This window comes from Oncorhynchus mykiss, chromosome 11 (genome assembly GCF_013265735.2).
Source record: "Oncorhynchus mykiss isolate Arlee chromosome 11, USDA_OmykA_1.1, whole genome shotgun sequence".
Classification (NCBI taxonomy): Eukaryota; Metazoa; Chordata; class Actinopteri; order Salmoniformes; family Salmonidae; genus Oncorhynchus; species Oncorhynchus mykiss.
In genome coordinates, this window is record NC_048575.1 from 77,778,059 (window position 1) to 77,795,893 (window position 17,835).

Below are 17,835 nucleotides of genomic sequence, written 5' to 3' on the forward strand. Positions count from 1 at the left end.
ATTCCGACATCCACCCCTACCCCAGGTCCTGACCCTGACAGCACCCCTCCATCCCTTTCCCTGTCGAGGTCCCCAGCCAGGTGGGGCCATTTGTGTGTTAGATGGGAATCCTCTTGAACCCCACCCTGTCCTCTCTTGACCCCCACCCTGTCAGTCCGCTGGACCTGACCCGGCTGGACTTGCCCCGGCTGGGCCTCACTGGTTCTGGGGAGCTCGGAGGCTGAGAACCCCCCCAGCTGGGAGAAGATGGAGAGCTGATAGACCTTCTGGAGACGCAGCTGCTCATGACCAAAGGGCTTGGGAACCACCAACCCCGGTCTCATCACCCCAAGGTCGGGGACCTGTGAGGGGGCCGTGGGAGGAGGCAGGTCCCCATCCTGGGATGGAAGCTCCACAGGAGCCATCTCCTCCTTGCTGCCGCGTGTCAGTTCTACGTGAATGTGCCTCATGGCTGCTTGGGTTCAGAGGTTAGAGGTCTTAAGAGTGTCTGAGAGACTTTGTGCAACAGGAAGTCAAGTAGCAGCAACAGGAAGTTCTAGAAAGTGCAAGGAGGCGGAGATTGACGTTCTACAGTAAGATAGGTCCTATGCTTCCTGTTGTGATGTCATCAGTGTAAACTAGGAAGCAGAGTTGCACAGCACCTGAGGAGAAGCAAAGGTGTAATAATACACATACTAGACACACTTATTGACTTGCAAACAATAACAATAACAAACAGACTTAGAAACTCAGCACACAACTGTTTGCACCAGAATGAAAAAGCTAATTACTCAACTTTTCTCTGAAATCTCTCATAGATATAAATTCATGATTAACATGATGACAATGCTAGTTTCACTCGTGCGACTAGTTGGGGTTTGCCCCACAGTACATAGTAACGCCTCACCTCTGTGCCCGTTCGTTCGATGGTGCCCTCCTGTCCCCTCAGCACCTGGCACAACATCAGGAAGCTGTGCCCACAGACTCCTCTTGCCACGGTTACCTGACTATCACCATAGTTACGAACAGTGCCAGCTAGCACCAGCATCCCCACACAGCCAGACAGTAAGGAGGAAGAGGAAGTGATGGAAGAGATGGATACAGGAACTACCTACCTACCGCCTGGAGAGAGAGAGAGAAAGAAAATATGTGGTGGTGAGGCTATGGATAGAAAGTGACCATCAACACATACTGATGTTATAACAGACTTACTATCGGTTATTATGAGCTATGAGGCTATGGATAGAAAGTGACCATCAACACATACTGATGTTATAACAGACTTACTATCGGTTATTATGAGCTATGAGGCTATGGATAGAAAGTGACCATCAACACATACTGATGTTATAACAGACTTACTATCGGTTATTATGAGCTATGAGGACAGGAGTGTGTAACAATTTATAAGGATAGTGTTAGAATCTTGACAAAGAAGTGCTGGCAGGGAGTAGCCTACTTTGATTGATTGATTGAGTGGCCTACTTACCGAGGGGGCAGGACATCAGTGAGGCGGGAGGGTTCTGAGAGGAAGTACTGATGAACATAAACAGGAACTGACTCTCCTAAAGCACCTGCTGTGATTGGCTGACGACTCGACACGCCCTCCCTGGTCACCTGGACGCAGGGTGAGTCTCAGCGACGGCATCATGACACGGGCATTCCACAGAGAAACCCTGGAGAGACAGAGAGACAAAGAAAGATATTAATTAATCAATTTACCTCAACTGAATCAATATTTCAAAGACAACAGACACAAGTTTACTTATATTACCATTTTAGCTCCTATTTGACCTAATACGGAACAATAAGGCACAGCGGACTGAACCTTGAACCATCTAGACTTTGTGGATCTTGGGACAGGGTACGTGGGGGTGAGAGAGAGGGGGGGGGGGGGGGGGGGGGGGGGGGGGGGTAAAGATGATGTTCCAAGGAAACATCTCAGAAGGTCAACATGACATGGGCACCCAAATGTCAACACAAATGAGAACACCGGGGCAAGGATTCCAACTAATGCCGGCAAATGGCCTGTGTGCATTCTAATGGACCATACTCCTAGTACATATTCACTTCATGAGAAGAAATTCCCTTAGACCAAGCCCACCTTGTGGGAAAAGAAATTGGCCGTCCCCATTGACACCCACTGAAAAAGAGCCGACTTCTTAGTTGATTTTTTTATAATATAGAAAATCAAAAACCATGCTGAAAAACAGCGGTGTTGAACAATGTATGTAACCAGGTGAAAAATCCCAATCTACGGGCCTCCCGAGTGGCACAGTGGTCTAAGTCACTGCATCGCAGTGCTTGAGACGTCAACTACAGACCTGTAGTTGTAGCCCAGGCTGTGTTGTAGCCGGCTGTGACTGGGAGACCCATGAGTTGGTGCACAATTGGCCCAGCGTTGTCCAGGTTAGGAGAGGGTTTGGAAGGCCAAGATGTCCTTGTCTCATCGTGCTCTAGCGACTCTTTGTGGCGGGGCCGGGCGCATGCACACTGACATCGGTCGCCAGTTGTACGGTGTTTCCTCCGACACATTGGTGCGGCTGGCTTCCGGGTTAAGCGGGCAGTGTGTCAAAAAGCAGTGCGACTTGGCAGGGTCGTGTTTCGGAGGACGCATGTCTCTCAACCTTCTTCTTTCCCGAGACTGTAACAACCAATTGGGGAGAAAAAGGGGTAAAAAGTCACAAAAATAATATCATCCTGATCTACAGTTTGCAATATTTTGCAAATGTATAAAAAAAAAAATACAGAAATACCTTATTTCCATGAGTATTCAGACCCTTTGCTAAGAGCCTCGAAATTGAGCTCCTTGATTGGAGTCCACCTGTGGTAAATTCAATTGATTGGACATGATTTGGAAAGATAGTGCATGTCAGAGCAAAAACCAAGCCACGATGTCAATGGAATTGTCTGTAGCTCTCCGAGACCAGACTGTGTCGAGGCACAGATCTGGGGAAGGGTACCAAAACATGTAGGTCCCCAATAACACAGTGGCCTCCATCATTCTTAAAGGGAAGAAGACTGGAACCACCGAGACTCTTCCTAGAGCTGGCCGCCCGGCCAAACTGAGCAATCGGGGGAGAAGGGCCTTGGTCAGGGAGGTGACCAAGAAACTGATGGTCACTCTGACAGAGCTCCAAAGTTCCTCTGTGGAGATGGGAGAACCTTCCAGAAGGACAACCATTTCTGCACTACTCCACCTATCAGGCCTTTATGGTAGAATGGCCAGAAGGAAGCCACTCCTCAGTAAAATGCACATGACAGTCCGCTTGGAGTTTGCCAAAAAGGCACCTAAAGACCATGAGAAAGAAGATTATCTGGTCTGATGAAACCAAGATTGAACTCTCTGGCCTGAATGCCAAGCGTCACGTCTGGAGGAAACCTGGCATCATCCCTACGGTGAAGCATGGTGGTGGCAGCATCATGCTGTGGGGATGTTTTTCAGGAACTGGGAGACTAGTCAAGATCGAGGGAAAGATGCAGAGAGATCGTTGATGAAAACCTGCTCCAGAGCGCTCAGGGCCAAAATGACCCTTTCTAGTTTCTATCATAGTAATTCACACCCCTCATCTCCCAAAATCCCACTGCCTCCAGTCCAACAGTGATGAAATAACTTCAACTCCAGTAACGTTGCCATGAGCAACCGATGATCCCCCCCCCAGTAATAAATGGAATAATGCAACCTGACGGTTGGATTCCAGCTGAAGAGCTGACCATGACAAGACAGTATAAATAGAACATGAGAGAGAGAGAGAGAGAGAGAGAGAGAGAGAGAGAGAGAGAGAGAGAGAGAGAGAGAGAGAGAGAGAGAGAGACAGAGAGAGGGAGAGAGAGAGAGAGATTGTGAGTGAGTGAGTGAGTGAGAAGAATAAAGCGAGAGATGAGAGTGAGAGAGAGCGAGATGGAGACAGAGACAGAGAAAACACAAAGTTAATTACTTGACACATTGGAAAGAATTGATAAAAAAAACAGAGCACACTAGAATGCTATTTGGCCCTAAACAGAGAGTACACAGTGGCAGAATACCTGACCACTGTGACTGACCCTAAACAGAGAGTACACAGTGGCAGAATACCTGACCACTGTGACTGGCCCTAAACAGAGAGTACACAGTGGCAGAATACCTGACCACTGTGACTGACCCTAAACAGAGAGTACACAGTGGCAGAATACCTGACCACTGTGACTGACCCTAAACAGAGAGTACACAGTGGCAGAATACCTGACCACTGTGACTGGCCCTAAACAGAGAGTACACAGTGGCAGAATACCTGACCACTGTAACTGGCCCTAAACAGAGAGTACACAGTGGCAGAATACCTGACCACTGTAACTGACCCTACCTGACCACTGTGACTGACCCTAAACAGAGAGTACACAGTGGCAGAATACCTGACCACTGTGACTGGCCCTAAACAGAGAGTACACAGTGGCAGAATACCTGACCACTGTGACTGACCCTAAACAGAGAGTACACAGTGGCAGAATACCTGACCACTGTGACTGACCCTAAACAGAGAGTACACAGTGGCAGAATACCTGACCATTGTGACTGGCCCTAAACAGAGAGTACACAGTGGCAGAATACCTGACCACTGTGACTGACCCTAAACAGAGAGTACACAGTGGCAGAATACCTGACCACTTCCTAACCTCCTGCCAAATGGATGACATATTAGAGACACATATTTCCCTCCTATTACACCAGCCCAAAGAATTGGAAAACACATCCAATTTTGATAAACTACAGGAGGTTAGGTTAGCAATATACAGTATGTGACCTGTTGCCACAAGAAAAGGGCAACCAGTGAAGAACAAACACCATTGTAAATAAAACCTATATTTGTGTTTATTTATTTTCCCTTTTGTAATTTAACAATTTACACATTGTTACAACACTGTATATAAACATAATATTACATTTGAAATGTCTTTATTCTTTTGGAATTTTTGTGAGTGTAATGTTTACTGTTCATTTTTTATTGTTTACATCACTTCTGTTTATTATATACTTCACTTGCTTTGGCCATGTTAACATATGTTTCCCATGCCAATAAAGCTCAATAAATTGAATTGAAATTGAATAGAGACAGAGAGAGAGATGGAGAGGTAGAGAATGAGAGAGGGGGAGAGAAACAGGAAGTGTGTGAGAATACAGTGGCTTGCGAAAGTATTCACCCCCCTTGGCATTTTTCCAATTTTGTTGCCTTACAACCTGGAATTAAAATAGAGTTTTTGGGGGGGTTTGTAATCATTTGATTTACACATCATGCCTACCACTTTGAAGATATCAAATCTTTATTGTGAAACAAAAAAGAAAGTTGACAAAAAAAAAAACTATTCACCCCCCCCCCCCCCCCCCCCCCAAAAGTCAATACTTTGTAGAGAAACCTTTTGCAGCAATTACAGCTGCAGGTCTCTTGGGGTATGTCTCTATAAGCTTGGCACATCTAGCCACTGGGATTTTTGCCCATTCTTCAAGGAACAACAGCTCCAGCTCCTTGAAAGTTGGATGGGTTCCGCTGGTGTACAGCAATCTTTAAGTCATACCACAGATTCTCAATTCGATTGAGGTCTGCGCATTGATTATGCCATTCCAAGACGATTAAATGTTTCCCCTTAAACCACTCAAGTGTTGCTTTAGCAGTATGCTTAGGGTCATTGTCCTGCTGGAAGGTGACCCTCCATCCCAGTCTCAAATCTCTGGAAGACTGAAACTGGTTTCCCTCAATAATTTCCCTGTATTTAGTGCCATCCATTATTCCTCCAATTCTGACCAGTTTCCCAGTCCCTGCCAATGAAAAACATCCCCACAGCATGATGCTGCCACCACCATGCTTCACTGTGTGGGTGGTTTTCTCGGGGTGATGAGATGTGTTGGGTTTGTGCCAGACATAGCAATTTCCTTGATGGCCAAAAAGCTACATTTTTGTCTCATCTAACCATATGTTTGAGGACTCGGAGAGATGTAACAGAGAGAGAGAGAGAGAGAGAGAGAGAGAGAGAGAGAGAGAGAGAGAGAGAGAGAGAATGAGAGCGAGAGAGAGAGAATGAGAGAGAGAGAGAGAAAATGAGAGAGAGAGAAAATGAGAGAGAGAGAAAATGAGAGAGAGAGAGAGAGAGAATGAGAGAGAGAGAGAGAATGAGAGAGAGAGAGAGAGAGAGAATGAGAGAGAGAGAGAGAAAATGAGAGAGAGAGAGAGAAAATGAGAGAGAGAGAGAAAATGAGAGAGAGAAAAAATGAGAGAGAGAGAGAGAGAATGAGAGAGAGAGAATGAGAGAGAGAGAGAGAATGAGAGAGAGAATGAGAGAGAGAGAGTGACAGCGAGAATGAGAAAGAGAGAGAGAGAGAGAGACAGCGAGAATGAGAAAGAGAGAGAGAGAGAGAGAGAGAGAGACAATGAGAGAGAGAGAGACAATGAGAGAATGAGAGAGAGAGAGAGAGTGACAGCGAGAATGAGAAAGAGAGAAAGAGAAAGAGAGCGAAAGAGAGAGAGAGAGAGAGAGAGAGAATGAGAGAGAGAGAGAAAATGAGAGAGAGAGAGAAAATGAGAGAGAGAGAAAATGAGAGAGAGAGAAAATGAGAGAGAGAATGAGAGAGAGAGAGAGAATGAGAGAGAGAGAGAGAATGAGAGTGACAGCGAGAATGAGAAAGAGAGAGAGAGAGAGAGAGAGAGAGAGAGAGAGAGAGAGAGAGAGAGAATGAGAGAGAGAATGAGAGAGAGAATGAGAGAGAGAGAGAATGAGAGAATGAGAGAGAGAGAATGAGAGAATGAGAGAGAGAGTGACAGCGAGAATGAGAAAGAGAGAAAGAGAAAGAGAAAAAGAAAGAGAGAAAGAGAAAGAGAGAGAGAGAGAGAGAGAGAGAGACAGAGACAGAGACAGAGAGAGAGAGAGAGAGGAGCGAGAAGCAGAGAGAGAATGTCTGTTGTCTTCATGTAGTGTGTGTGACATCACAGTGAATAAGGTTGGTTTCCAGATGGCTGGGCTGTAGAGTGTAATTTGGTTCTCGAGGTAACATGGTTATAGTGTCCCAAATAACACCCTACTCCTTGTATAATGCACTACTACTGGACCCCTGTGGGCCCTGGTCAAAAGGAGTGCACTATATGGGGAATGTAGTGCCATTAGAGAAGAGTTACAGTACATCAGGGCCCTGCTCTGCCTGTTGACATTACAGGACAGGACGTCTCTCTGAGAGACAAACATCAGGGCCCTGCTCTGCCTGTTGACATTACAGGACAGGACGTCTCTATGAGAGACAAACATCAGGGCCCTGCTCTGCCTGTTGACATTACAGGACAGGACGTCTCTATGAGAGACAAACACACACATATACACTCACACATGTAGTAACACACTGAGTGAATGAGTGAACCTGCTATTTCCTTGACAGCCTGACCAGGTGAATCCAGGGGAAAGCTATGATCCCAAATTGATGTCACTTGTTAAATCCTCTTCAATCAGTGTAGATTAAAGGGAGGAGACGGGTTAAAGAAGGATTTTAAAGCCTTGAGACAATTGAGACATGTGTATGTGTGTCTTTCAGAGGGTGAATGAGCAAGACAAAAGATTGAAGTGCCTTTGAACAGGGTATGGTAGTAGGTGCCAGGCGCACCGGTTTGAGTGTGTCATGAACTGCAACGCTGCTGGGTTTTTCACGCTTTTCCCATGTTTATCAAGAATAGCCCACCACCCAAAGGACATCCAGACAACTTGACACAACTGTGGGAATCATTGGAGTCAACATGGGACTGCATCCCTGTGGAACGCTTTCAAAACCTTGTCGAGTCCAAGCCTCGACGAATTGAGGCTGTTCTGAGGGAAAGGGGGGGGGGGGGGGGGTGCAACTCAATATTAGGAACATAAATACCCACAAATGCACACCTCCTGAGGCAGAGACAGCCAAGGCAGAGAGAACCAATCCAATGTGACCTCCGTAATGACTCTCTAGTGACATATGTTCTCCCAGAAGTCACACACCATTACTCCTGAGAGCCCTCTGAAGGTAGGACCTACAGTTGTCGTTCGTTTACATGCTAGTCCTGTGAAATCTGTCCTGGACTCGGTTTCCATTTCCATTAGCCCATTCAATCCAAGTCTCTCCTCTACTGACATGTGATCGCAGCTTGTATGTAAAACACAACATACCCATTAATTACAAGCTACAAGTATCGTCTGTATACTGTCAGTGTCATGGAGAACTACGACAGAGCATGTCCACCCCCCCCCCCCCCCCCCCCTCCGCCAGGACAGTCAGCTAATTGGCTCCCGAGTGGCACAGCGGTCTAAGGCACTGCATCCCAGTGGTAGAGGCTTCACTACAGACCCGGGTTTGACCCCGGGCTGTATCACAACCGGCCGTGATTGGGAGTCCCATAGGGCAGCACACAATTGGCCCAGCGTTGTCTGGATTAGAGGAGGGTTTGGCCGTCTTTGTAAATAAGAATTTGTTTTTAACTGACTTGCCTAGTTAAAATAAAGGTTCAATAAACAAATCAAAAATGGCCCCCTATTCTCTGTAGTGCACTACTTTGGACCACATGGCCCATAGAAAATAGGGGAACCACTTGGGACGTAACCTATGTCTGTTCCCCTCCCAGGTTTGGAGGCTAGAAAGGACCTGCTATGTTAGCAAGGACCTGTTTCTAATTACGTTCCGGGCCCCCGACCACCCCCTCAAGAAAAGAAAAATAAATCGTCCCCCGACTGGGGACCCCTGCAGTACAACATCACTTATGCTTATTTTCAGCCTTCTTATTTTTCTGAGTGTCAAGTAACGTTCACTCTACGGACCAGGCCTTGAATAGAGACCCAGACAGGGTGTCTTCAGAACCCTATTTTTGGGACGCAGCCCAAAGAAAATGAAGAGAAAGTATAATACTGTAGTAGCTAAACAAACACAGTGGAGCCGGAAAGGACTACGAGAGAGAGAGAGAGAGAGAGAGAGAGAGAGAGAGAGAGAGAGAGATAGAGAGAGAGAGAGAGAGAGGAGAGAGAGAGAGAAGGAGAGAGAAGGAGAGAGTGAGAGAGAAGGAGAGAGTGAGAGAGAGAGAGAGAGAGAGAGAGAGAGAGAGAGAGAGAGAGAGAGAGAGAGAGAAGGAGAGAGAGAGAGAGAGCGAGAGAGAGAGAGAGAGAGAGAGAGAAGGAGAGAGAGAGAGAGAGAGAGAGAGAGAGAGAGAGAAGGAGAGAGAGAGAGAGAGAGAAACTGTCCATTTTTAAAGTCTATAGATTTGGTCTGTATTTGATGAGCTGTCACAAACCAAAGTCTCGTCATAACGGCTGGCTATCACAAGTAGTCTAAATGAACACATTGCTTTAAAAACACAAACACCACAATGTGGACATTCACACTAACAACCTCTTACACAGTCCCAGACAGTAAGTTGTCGGGCATCTTGACAACCCTGACCCACACCCACAACACAGGAAGCTGCTGAGGGCTTATAATAATGGCTGGAATGGAAACCTTGGGTTTGATGTACTTGATACCATTCCACAGATTCCGCTCCAGTCATTACCACCAGGCCGTCCTCCCCAAGTAAGGTGTCACCAAACTTGTGTTACCCACTCCCACCCACACCGACACTTCTGACCCAGAAGCAACCTGCCATTTACCTGTTGGGTGGTTAGGGGTCAAGAGGTCAAAGGTGAGGGCCGATATACTTGAGCGTTTGGCCCTCGTTGATACAGATGTAGGATCTTAATTTGAGCCAGTTTTCTACAGCAGGGAAATAATCCTGCAGCAACAGGAAATGTGAATTGTTATGTGAATTGTTATGTGGATTATAATTAATGGGCATTAATGGGCATAGGGGTTGATACATGTTTCGTATTGGGAAAATCAAGCCTGAAATTTCAAAGTGGAAATTACAAACTTCAGAATCTGCAACAGGGGTGATCAAATTAAGATACTGCCTCTGTATATCATCTTTCTAGGCTAACTAATGGCTATGGGGCCTGGTCAAAAGTAGTGCACTATATAGGGAATAGGGCTCTGGTCTATAGTAGTGCACTATATAGGGAATAGGGCTCTGGTCAAAAGTAGTGCACTATATAGGGAATAGGGCTCTGGTCTATAGTAGTGCACTATATAGGGAATAGGGCTCTGGTCTATAGTAGTGCACTATATAGGGAATAGGGTTCTGGTCTATAGTAGTGCACTATATAGGGAATAGGGCTCTGGTCTATAGTAGTGCACTATATAGGGAATAGGGCTCTGGTCTATAGTAGTGCACTATATAGGGAATAGGGCTCTGGTCAAAAGTAGTGCACTATATAGGGAATAGGGCTCTGGTCTATAGTAGTACACTATATAGGGAATAGGGCTCTGGTCTATAGTAGTGCACTATATAGGGAATAGGGTTCTGGTCTATAGTAGTGCACTATATAGGGAATAGGGCTCTGGTCTATAGTAGTGCACTATATAGGGAATAGGGCTCTGGTCTATAGTAGTGCACTATATAGGGAATAGGGCTCTGGTCTATAGTAGTGCACTATATAGGGAATAGGGCTCTGGTCTATAGTAGTGCACTATATAGGGAATAGGGTTCTGGTCTATAGTAGTGCACTATATAGGGAATTGGGTTCTGGTCTATAGTAGTGCACTATATAGGGAATAGGGCTCTGGTCTATAGTAGTGCACTGTATAGGGAATAGGGCTCTGGTCTATAGTAGTGCACTATATAGGGAATAGGGCTCTGGTCTATAGTAGTGCACTATATAGGGAATAGGGTTCTGGTCTATAGTAGTGCACTATATAGGGAATTGGGTTCTGGTCTATAGTAGTGCACTATATAGGGAATAGGGCTCTGGTCTATAGTAGTGCACTATATAGGGAATAGGGCTCTGGTCTATAGTAGTGCACTATATAGGGAATAGGGCTCTGGTCTATAGTAGTGCACTATATAGGGAATAGGGCTCTGGTCTATAGTAGTGCACTATATAGGGAATAGGGTGCCATCTGGGAAGCAACAAACGTCACACTCTCAGGTTGTGTAACCATGGTGATGTTCACGGAATGTTCTTGATGCAATCTCTTGTTAGAGAATCTCTCTCATTAACGTTAAAGGCTTAATCCAGTGCCCAGATTCTCATTGGCTGCTGAATGTGTGTCTCTATAGGTCCATGATCTATAGGTCTAGAATATATAGGTCCAGCAGATAAACACACGCACACACACACGCGCACACACGTGCACGCACACGCACACACAATCAACTGTTGAAGGGATTAGGTTAGTGTGATCCACAGAGTTAGAATGTGTGTCTCTATAAATCCATAATCTATAGGTCTAGAATATATAGGTCCAGCAGATAAACACACGCACACACACACGCGCACACACACACACACACACACACACACACACACACACACACACACACACACACACAACTGTTGATGGGATTAGGTTAGTGTGATCCACAGAGTTAGAATGTGACGTCATCGTGTACAGAGGAAGGTCATGTAATGACAGACTACGAACAGAGGGAGTGAGAGAAAACTCTAAGAGATAGAGAGAGAAAAAAAAACAGAGAGAGAAAGAGAGACAAACTACCCACAAAATGAGGTGGAAACTAAGCTGCACTTCCTAACCTCCTGCCAAATGTATGACCATATTAGAGACACATACTTCCCTCAGATTACACAGATCCACAAAGAATTTGGAAACAAACCCAATTTTGATAAACTCCCATATCTACTGGGTGAATTACCACAGTGTGACATCACAGCAGCAAGATTTGTGACCTGTTGCCACAAGAAAAGGGCAACCAGTGAAGAACAAACACCATTGTAAATACAACCCATATTTATGTTTATTTAATTTTCCTTTTGTACTTTAACCATTTGCACATCATTACAACAATATATGTGCATAATATGTCATTCGTAATGTCTTTATTATTTTGGAACTTCTGTGAGTGTAATGTTTACTGTTCATTTTTATTGTTTATTTCACTTTTGTATATTATCTACTTCACTTGCTTTGGCAATGTTATCATATGTCAGCAGCATCCCTATGCCAGCAGCATACCACCCTGCATCCCACTTCTAGCTTACTACTGAAGTTAACCAAGGTTGGTCCCTGGATGGGAGACCAGATGCTGCTGGAAGTGGTGTTGGAGGGACAGTAGGAGGCACTCTTTCCTCTGGTCTAAAAAAATATCCCAATACCCCAGGGCAGTGATTGGGGACACTGCCCTGTGTAGGGTGCTGTCTTCTGGATGTGATGTTAAACGGGTGTCCTGACGCTCTGAGGTCAGTAAAGATCACATAGCACTTATAGTAAGAGTAGGGGTGTTAACCCTGGTGTCCTGGCTAAAGTCCCTAGCTATCCCTCATACCAGCGCAGTCAACTAATCATCCCCAGCTGACAATTGGCTCATTCCTCTCCCCTGTAACTATTCCTCAAGTTGTTGTTATAAATGAGAACATGTTCTCAGTCAACTTACCTGATAAAATAAAAATATGTTTCCCATGCCAATAAAGGCCCTTGAATTGAATTGACAGAGAGAAACAGTATCTGTTTCCCTCTGTTCTTGTGTACACAGTACCAGTCAAAAGTTTGGACACACCTACTCACTCATTATTTGTAATGTTTTCTACATTGTAGAATAATAGTGAAGACATCAATACTATGAAATAACACAATCATGTAGTAACCAAAAAAGTGTTAAACAAATCAAAATATATTTTATATTTGAGATTCTTCAAATTAGGCACCCTTTGCCTTGATGACAGCTTTGCACACTCTTTGCATTCTCTCAACCAGCTTCATGAGGTAGTCACCTGGAATGCATTTCAATTAACAGGTGTGCCTTCTTAAAAGTTAATTTGTGGAATTTTTCAACAGTCTTGAAGGAGTGATCTCAGCTCCAGCTGTCTATATGTTTTATGGAAAAATGGTGTCTCCATAATGACCAGTCTAAATAGCCTACCTACAACTGGTAAAAAGTTGTCACGACGTTGCTTGTCTCTCAGCTGTCTCTGCCTTAGCACTCTCTCAACCAACGGACACACACCTCTCCGGCCCTCTCACTCACTCCACTCCACTCCACTCCACTCCACTCCACTCCACTCCACTCCACTCCACTCACTCATAGCCTGTCCACTGCCTGATGGTCAGCAGCAGGTCCCAGTGATATACACTACCAGTCAAAAGTTTTAGAACACCTACCAATTCTGGGGGTTTTCTTTGTTTGGACTATTTTCTACATTGTGGAATAATAGTGAAGACATCAAACTATGAAGTAACACATATGGAATCATGTAGTAACCAAAAAAGTGTTAAACAAATCTAAATATATTTAACATTTGGGATTTTTCAAAGTAGACACCCTTTGCCTTGATGACAGCTTTGCACACTCTTGTCATTCTCTCAGCCACCTACACCTGGAATGCTTTTCCAACAGTCTTGAAGGAGTTCCCACATATGCTGAGCACTTGTTGGCTGATTTTCCTTTTCCTTCACTCTGCGGTCCAACTCATCCCAAACCATCTCAATTATGTTGAGGTCGGGTGATTGTGGAGGCCAGGTCATCTGATGCAGCACTCCATCTCTCTCCTTCTTGGTCAAATAGCAGTTACACAGCCTGGAGGTGTATTGGGTCATTGTCCTGTTGAAAAACAGATGATAGTCCCACTAAGCTCAAACCAGATAGGATGGAGTATCACTGCAGAATGCTATGGTAGCCATGCTGGTTAAGCGTGCCTTGAATTCTGAATAAATCACAGAAAATGTCATGAGCTAAGCACCATCACACCTCCTCCTCCATGCTTCACAGTTGGAAACACACATGCAGAGATCATCCGTTCACGTACTCTGCGTCTCACAAAGACACGGCGGTTGGAACCAAAAATCTCAAATTTGGACTCATCAGAACAAAGGACAGATTTACACCAGTCTAATGTCCCTCGCTCATGTAACCAAAAATCACCAATTTGGACCCATCCATCAGAAGAACTAATTTCCCATGGTTTAATGTCATTAGCTCATGTTTCTTGGCCCAAGCAAGTCACTTCTTATTATGGGTGTCCTTTAGTAGTGGTTTCTTTGCAGCAATTCGACCATGAAGGCCTGATTCACGCAGTCTCCTCTGAACAGTTGAAGTTGAGATGTGTCTGTTACTTGAACTCTGTGAAGCATTTATTTTGCTGCAATTTCTGAGACTGTTAACTCTAATGAATGTATCCTCTTCAGCAGAGGTAACTCTGGGTCTTCCTTTCCTGTGTCGGTCCTCATGAGAACCAGTTAACTCTAATGAACGTATCCTCTGCAGCAGAGGTAACTCTGGGTCTTCCTTTCCTTTGGCAGTCCTCATGAGAACCAGTTAACTCTAATGAACGTATCCTCTGCAGCAGAGGTAACTCTGGGTCTTCCATTCCTGTGGTGGTCCTCATGAGAACCAGTTAACTCTAATGAACGTATCCTCTGCAGCAGAGGTAACTCTGGGTCTTCCTTTCCTGTGGCAGTCCTCATGAGAGACAGTTTCATCATAGCGATTGATGGTTTTTGCGACTGCAATTAAAGAAATTTGTCAAAGTTCTTGATATTTTCTCATTGACTGACCTTCATGTCTTAAAGTAATGATGGACTGTCATTTCTTTTTGCTTATTTGAGCTGTTCTTGCAATAATATGGTAAATGCCCAAATAGGGCCATATTCTGTATACCACCCCTACCTTGTCACAACACAACTGACTGGCTCAAATGCATTAAGAAGTTAAGAAATTCCACATATGAACTTTTAACAAGGCACACCTGTTAAAGGAAATGCATTCCAGGTGACTACCTCATGAAGCTGGTTGAGAGAATGCCGAGAGTGTGCAAAGCTGTCATCAAGGCAAAGGGTGCCTAATTTGAAGAGTCTCAAATATATTTAGATTTGTTTAACACTTCTTTGGCTACTACATGATTGCATATGTGTTATTTCACAGTCTTCACTATTATTCTACAATGCAGAAAATAGTAAAAATAAAGAAAAACTGAGTAGGTGTGTCCAAACACTTGACTGGTACTGTGTGTATATATAGAGGTCTATATATATATATATATATATAGGCGATCTTAGCTAAGTCATCAGCTCAGATGGATAGTTGTGAGAATGCTGTTTGTTAGGGTTCTCTTCCTATCTCAAACTACCTTTCTACCTCCCCCTCCCTATCTCTCCCCCCTCTCCCTCTATTTCTACCCCCCCCCTTTCTCCCTCTCTCTCTTCTTCCTCCCCCTTCCTCCTTCCCTCCCCCTCCCACTGTTCGAGGCAATTTTTGGAGCTGCTGAGTGCCAGGCTTCCTGACAACAACACAGACAGACAACAGAAATGGGGATATCAGCTTGTGACACTCAACCTCACAGAGACACAGCCAAGGCACAAGGCACTCACCCTCACAGAGACACAGCCAAGACACTCACCCTCACAGAGACACAGCCAAGGCACACACCCTCACAGAGACACAGCCAAGACACTCACAGTCACAGAGACACAGCCAAGACACTCACAGTCACAGAGACACAGCCAAGACACTCACAGTCACAGAGACACAGCCAAGACACTCACCCTCACAGAGACACAGCCAAGGCACTCACCCTCACAGAGACACAGCCAAGGCACTCACCCTCACAGAGACACAGCCAAGGCACAAGGCACTCACCCTCACAGAGACACAGCCAAGACACTCACCCTCACAGAGACACAGCCAAGGCACACACCCTCACAGAGACACAGCCAAGACACTCACAGTCACAGAGACACAGCCAAGACACTCACAGTCACATAGACACAGCCAAGACACTCACCCTCACAGAGACACAGCCAAGGCACACACCCTCACAGAGACACAGCCAAGGCACTCACCCTCACAGAGACACAGCCAAGGCACTCACCCTCACAGAGACACAGCCAAGGCTTCTCTTTCTTTTCCTCTGCCTTTGTTTTTCCACTTCTCCTTTTTGTTTTTGGGGCGAGCACCTCTGGTGACTGGTGTCTCTCTGCCTTTCAGAGAGTCTAGCCGGTCAGCTTGCCTTCGTTATATCTCTCCCTCTCTCTTCGCTTTCTTTTGCTCTTTCTTCCTCTCTTGGCCTCCTCAACCTGAATAGGGTTTTAAGAGAGAAACGTTGTTCCCAAGTCCAGTGCTCATCAGGCTGTTCTAGTGCTGTGGTTAAGTGGCTCTTTCTACTCCCCTCCCGTCCTGGTATGCCCAACAACACTAACCCTAACCCTCCCTTTCCCTCAGTAACTCTTTAACAGACACATAAACCCTCCCATCCCCACATCTCTTGCTTGCACACACTCTCGCTCTGCTTCCCCCTCTCCTCCACTCTCTCTCGCTCTGCTTCCCCCACTCCTCCACTCTCTCTGCTTCCCCCTCTCCTCCACTCTCTCTCTGCTTCCCACTCTCCTACACTCTCTCTCTGCTTCCCACTCTCCTCCACTCTCTCTCTGCTTCCCACTCTCCTCCACTCTCTCTCTGCTTCCCCCTCTCCTCCACTCTCTCTCTGCTTCCCCCTCTCCTCCACTCTCTCTCTGCTTCCCCCTCTCCTCCACTCTCTCTGCTTCCCCCTCTCCTCCACTCTCTCTGCTTCCCCCTCCTCCACTCTCTCTCTGCTTCCCCCTCTCCTCCACTCTCTCTCTGCTTCCCACTCTCCTCCACTCTCTCTCTGCTTCCCACTCTCCTCCACTCTCTCTCTGCTTCCCACTCTCCTCCACTCTCTCTCTGCTTCCCCCTCTCCTCCACTCTCTCTCTGCTTCCTCCTCTCCTCCACTCTCTCTCTGCTTCCTCCTCTCCTCCACTCTCTCTCTGCTTCCCCCTCCTCCACTCTCTCTCTGCTTCCCCCTCTCCTCCACTCTCTCTCTGCTTCCCACTCTCCTCCACTCTCTCTCTGCTTCCCACTCTCCTCCACTCTCTCTCTGCTTCCCACTCTCCTCCACTCTCTCTCTGCTTCCCCCTCTCCTCCACTCTCTCTCTGCTTCCTCCTCTCCTCCACTCTCTCGCTGCTTCCTCCTCTCCTCCACTCTCGCTGCTTCCTCCTCTCCTCCACTCTCGCTGCTTCCTCCTCTCCTCCACTCTCGCTGCTTCCTCCTCTCCTCCACTCTCGCTCTGCTTCCTCCTCTCCTCCACTCTCGCTCTGCTTCCTCCTCTCCTCCACTCTCTCTGCTTCCTCCTCTCCTCCACTCTCTCTGCTTCCCCTTCACTCTCTCTGCTTCCCCCTCTCCTCCACTCTCTCTGCTTCCCCCTCTCCTTCACTCTCTCTCGCTCTGCTTCCCCCTCTCCTCCACTCTCTCTCGCTCTGCTTCCCCCTCTCTCCACTCTCTCTCGCTCTGCTTCCCCCTCTCCTCCACTCTCTCTCGCTCTGCTTCCCCCTCTCCTCCACTCTCTCTCGCTCTGCTTCCCCCTCTCCTCCACTCTCTCTCGCTCTGCTTCCCCCTCTCCTCCACTCTCTCTCGCTCTGCTTCCCCCTCTCCTCCACTCTCTCTCGCTCTGCTTCCCCCTCTCCTCCACTCTCTCTCGCTCTGCTTCCCCCTCTCCTCCACTCTCTCTCGCTCTGCTTCCCCCTCTCCTCCACTCTCTCACTCTGCTTCCCCCTCTCCTCCACTCTCTCTCGCTCTGCTTCCCACTCTCCCTTTAGCTCACAGCCCCCCTATCTTTCTTTCTCTCCTTCTCTCTGCCCTCTCTGCTTTTCGTCTCTGTTCCTCCCAGCTGGTAGTTTCAGGCGTGTTCTCTGCTCAGTCAGCACTGAACACATATAGAGAAGGGGGGAGGGGGGCTTCTGATTGGCTGGGGGAGGGGGCTCAGCTGGAGTAGTTGAGAATCTGATTGGCTAGGTGGAGTGCAGGGGAAGCCAAAGCTCCGCCCA

The 17,835-nt window shown here is 46.5% G+C and overlaps 1 long non-coding RNA gene across 2 annotated transcripts in view; it reads right to left on the reverse strand.

Moving 5' to 3' along the window:
• Positions 1 to 2: 2 nt before the first annotated feature.
• Positions 3 to 17,835, reverse strand: part of LOC118936501 — a 43,494-nt gene continuing 25,661 nt past the window's right edge. The window contains exons 2-5 of one of the 2 annotated variants that reach the window (XR_005034746.1): positions 15,865 to 16,069; positions 1,469 to 1,655; positions 887 to 1,101; positions 3 to 641 (exon numbers count right to left, since the gene is read on the reverse strand). This is a non-coding gene — a long non-coding RNA (uncharacterized LOC118936501). The remainder of the gene's footprint in view (positions 642 to 886; positions 1,102 to 1,468; positions 1,656 to 15,864; positions 16,070 to 17,835) is intronic. The other variant, XR_005034747.1, reaches the window with a different exon arrangement.